This window comes from Sciurus carolinensis, unplaced genomic scaffold (assembly GCF_902686445.1).
Source record: "Sciurus carolinensis unplaced genomic scaffold, mSciCar1.2, whole genome shotgun sequence".
NCBI classification, from domain to species: Eukaryota; Metazoa; Chordata; class Mammalia; order Rodentia; family Sciuridae; genus Sciurus; species Sciurus carolinensis.
The window spans coordinates 163,786-168,954 of record NW_025920317.1 but is presented as its reverse complement, the minus strand read 5'-3'; positions in this window follow the sequence as shown (position 1 = coordinate 168,954).

The following is a 5,169-nucleotide window of genomic DNA, read 5'->3' as shown; positions in this document are numbered from 1 at the left end:
GCGGTAAGAATGAAGGAAAGAAGGACTGTGTAGAGGGAAAAGAGGGGTGGGAGGGATGGTGGCGAGGGGAAAAATAAAATAAACATCATTCCCTATGTAAACGTAAAAAAAAAATTAAAAAAAATAAAAAAAAATAAAAAAAAAAGGCTAAGGGAAATAATATTAGTTTCATCCAGGGATGGAACTACCCACAGGGACAGTGTGAGGAAAGAATTTTGTTATTTTCTGCTTTTGACTTTTGTAATTCCACCTTTTAACCTAATTGGCATGTCTTTTCTTGATATTCATCAATTTGTATTTGTTCATTAGTAATAAGAAATTCAAGAGTCTCAAACCATAGTTGATTGAAACTCAGATATATTCTGGTAAGATATATCACTAGTAAAATGTTGGAAATTTCAACCTTGAATTCTAGGTAGACTAACTTAAGAATATTTTACCTATCAATTCTAGTTGTAAACTTAAATTCTACAAATGATGAATGACATGAAATCATAAAACCTTTTAAAAATATACATTAATATACATCTGTTTAGAGTGGACTGTAAACAGCTACCTAATGAATTGTCCAATCCCTACAATCTGACTGGCTGCTTCAGCCTTGTGAAGGGGTTTGACTCATCATTAGAGCATATTTCCTTCATTTCCTGTTATTCCAGCTCCACTTTCACTGGCCCAGCAGTTGCTGTTTTTATTTCTTGTTATTCATTTTCTAAATGTGTCCAGCTCAGGAGGACTAAATTGCAGTGAACTTCTGTCAGTACTGATGGACTGGCTGACTTCCAGGATGTTCTTGTTGGTGATCTTGTCAGACCATTACATGCTGATTATGGTTTATTGATGATGCCTGTGAAGCTGCTTCAGAGACCAGATGTAGCATCTCTGAGCAGTCAAAGCCTCACAGCTTGTTAGTATGTTGTACACCTGTTCTACTCTATAAATTACATGATGCAGCATTAGTGACACTGTACCTGATTACCTCCTGAAGGGCATGTGGTTCTTGGTTGAGTTACAGTCCAGTCCTTAGATGCTTCAGTTCACATTCTAAGTAGAAAATTGCAGAAACTTTGCATACTCATTAGTATTTTTTTTTATTTCAGTAATACAATGTGCATATTTTAAAACTATTTTGTATGGAAAAGTTGTGAAGTTTTCTCATAGTACAGATTTATTAGTAAATTGAAAATTGAAATCCTTAAATATTTGGACTGCAGTGAGGATGAGGGTATGTGAATTAAAAACAACAGTGTGTATAGTCTATTATATTTGTGCCTCAAAATTCTACCAGGATTATAACCATAAATGTTCCAAATTGACCAAGATGGGAAATTCTTTATAAACATTCTTTGAAATTTTGTTTTACTTCTAAGACTAGAATGATACTGTATTCTGAAATATTGAGAATGGTTTATGTGAATCTGTTATCAAATTTTTTTTTCCTTAAAAATTTCTGAGGAGAGTCTTTCCCTTCCATCTTAATCCCATTTTCTATTAATGTTTGAAAAAGACTTCAGTTTCTCTGTATAATGACAAAGCAGCATTATGGTAATGACCTGCAAGTGCAATAATTGTATTATGTTCTGTGAAAGAAATAAATATGTTGCTAAGGTCACCTTATAGCTAATTCAGGCTTCTGATAATAGTAATAAGTCCATCTTGGTGACACACTCACACTTCTTCCTTCCTTTCTTTTTATCTTCATTGGTCAAAGATATAACTCATTAACTTCATCTGTCTGGATTATAGAGCAAGACTTGAGTCTGGGACTTTGGAGGTTTATGGAAATGTGATTACATTTGGAGTAAGCATATAAACTTCTAACAGTGTAGCAAGTACAAATAATAATTTTTATTTTCATTTTCTCCATTCCCTGCAAAGATTAACTTTTGATAATCTGCAGGTCCTTGTGCCCCTGGAGGAAAGAAGATCACTTCTGAACAATGACTAGACTGCATATGAGAAACTGAATGTGATGATACTATTGTGCTATTTAATGTTTATTGTTCCTTTGAAAGAGAGTTATTTCATTTGATTTAGAAGCAGTCATTTTGCTATTTTGACTTTAAACCTACATTTAACCAGCAAAGAAAAAAAATTGTTTTCCCAAATATTTCATCCAGCTTCTCCAGCAGAGAACTATAATACTGCACACAGAGTAGCCATTCAGTAAGTTCTTATCAGACACATGAAAGATTCATGACAACATGATCATATTTTATATCATGGAGGCAGTGCAATTTCATTTGTCTCTTACTGTTGTCCAGATTTTATTTTATTTAATCATCATAAATCTTCAAATAACAATTATATTTAAATTTTTTAATTGTGATATTCTATTTTAAAGATTGATTTTGGAATGCTGAAATAATAATTTAAAATCTTAGAGACCACTGTGTTACTCATTGATTTAGGTATTTAAATGAGAGATTCATGAACCGGAGTCATTTTAATCAAAACATTTTAAAAATCTAAGTTCAGAGAGAAATTGCTAAAAGAGCATAAGAATTTAATTGTCAGAAAAGGCATACTAAAAAAAAATCTCTTTTTAAACTAGATGTATCTGGTGGAGCAAGGGCATGAAATGAAAGGATGCTTCACACAGCTCTTTGCTCCTGAAATGAGGCAGTCCTGGAAAAATATAGATAAAGAATCACCCATTAGTCTCTGCTGGCATTAAAGCTGACCTGATACAAATATAGAAACTAAAATGTCTTGGTTTTACTTCTGAGAGTAAATATAACCTCAGTTTCCTTTCAGCCTGTTAAAAAAAAAAAAAAAAAAAAAAAAACTTCTGAGAAATGAAATGATACCTGAGCTAAATTAAAGAAAGCACATTCAGATACATACATTTCATCCACAAAATAAACTAGTATATTCCCTTGAAAGCAAAGCAAATTCACAACAGAAAAGTCACAAAATGAGAAACTTACAAAAGTGAAAATGAGAATTTCTTATAATTTCATCACCCAAAGAAAATGATTTTTATGTGTTCATGTATTCATGGGACTCTCTGACTATAATTATCTGATTTACCTTCTGCCCATGAAAGATTAATGTATAGAACACTTTTAAAATATTATGAATTCATATCCTAGGACATGATTTTAATAACTGCATATAATTCTTTTATATAGATGAACAATAATAATTTTGGATCTTTGGATGATTTCTTAATCTTGACCTCTTATAATCAATGCTATAATATTTTGTATGCAGATCAACATATTGAAAGTTTATCTCAGAATAATATTTATATATTAGTTGTCATAATATTTCTATTGCATTAAGTACATGTGTATAAATATTTACATATGTATGATAACATGGATTCATTTTTATACTTTATTGCTATTTTAAAACACATAACAGGAAAGTCTGGACAGCAAAGCAGTCCTATTGACAAAGTATGTAGAAAAGGATGGGGTGAATGAAGAGTTTGTTCAGTTGTGCTTTTAAGATAGATGACAGGTTGGGGATATAGCTCAGTTGGTAGAGTTCTTGCCTTGTAAGCACAAGGCCCTGAGTTCAATCCCCAGTACCGGAAAGAAAAAAAAGATAGATGATAGGAATATACAAAACTTATGTCTGCATATACATTCCTAGGTACTTGAACCTACAATTCCTGAGAAGAACCAAAATATAAATGTATATGCTAATGTACAAGGCAATCACATTTTTAATCAACATCAAGTCAGTGTATATTAGTACCTGAGTAAAAGATCTGATGAACAGATAGGGGTGCCTGCCCCTGAAGTCCTGCTGACAGCATTTTACTAATGCTTTTGGGCCTAACTTCATTCAAAATCCCATTTGTAGCAATTTTCCTGTAAACTTAACTACTCTAAAAACACCATGAAAATGATGACGGAAGCTGTGTTGTGCTCACCAGCATGGTATTACTAAGCAATTGTCCTTAGCTAGTTTTTCCTTATAATAACCTGTTTTTCATGTTTAATAAGTCTTTTCTTTTTAAATTTTATTTTAAAATAACTTCAAATTTACAGAAAATTTGCAAGGGTTATCTGGAGGATAAATATCTGTAACTCAGGTGATAAATATAACCACACTACTTTTATTATATTCTCTACCTACCCACCTGCCTTCCTACCTATCTCTACCCAGGCATCTGGCAGAATTGTACCCAAATGATGCCATGTTCTTAATTTACTCTATCCCATAGGTTGTTTTAATACTCATATCTCTTTCTCATTACTGGTGATTTTTAACTTGGATTACTTGATTAAAGTGAAGTCTTCAAGGTAAGTTGCTATTTTTCCTTTGGAATGAATAATTACTTTGTATTTGGCCAGAAGACACTTTGAAAGTATGTAAATTTTACTTTCCTCATCAAACTTTCACTCATGTTGTAGAATCCATTGAAGAATTTTGCCTAAAAGAGTTATTATTATGTTTTTTGCCAAACAGCAACTTCAAAACTGCATTATTCCTTGTTCACATAAAATGACAACTAACTGTATCATTATTTATTTTCCTGCTGAAATAGTTGCAAATTTGGCCAGGGGAGTCACTTTAGGATAGTTTCTGTATTATCCTTTTCTAACTTCCAATCCTATCAACACTCTTATTTGCCAGCATATCAATATGTTCTAGGCTCATTTGCATTTTCCTGGCCCAGTGCCCAAATCAACCATTCTTCTAATGAATTCTGGTTCCTGTTAGTGGAGAATGGCATTTAGGAACCAAGATAAGCTAGGTGTGCTTATTGCCACTTGAGTTCACTGAATCTAGTCCCACACAGTGAGCTAATTGACTAAGCGAGGAAAGATTACTCTATATGTGGTGTATGTACATGTATATACACACAAGTAGGTAATGACATTGATATCTACGTCCCTCTGTCTTCCTTAAATTCATACCAATGCCATAAGTTCACCCCTCTACCTCCAATTCTTATCCAAAAAACACACAGAAGTGACTCTGCCTTTCTCTGTCCTGTATTTGTAGTACCTTTGCTGATAGCGAGATAACTGATTTTTCATTCATTTGTATTCTCAACACCCTGGTAATTCATTGCTCTGGTAATTAATCATCCTCAATGATCCCTCTGAGCTGTTGCCCCAAACCCTATAGTGTGGTTTGAATCTGGTTTATCTCTAAACAATACTCATGTTAAAATTCAATTTCCAGTGTCATGATTTTGTAAGGTGA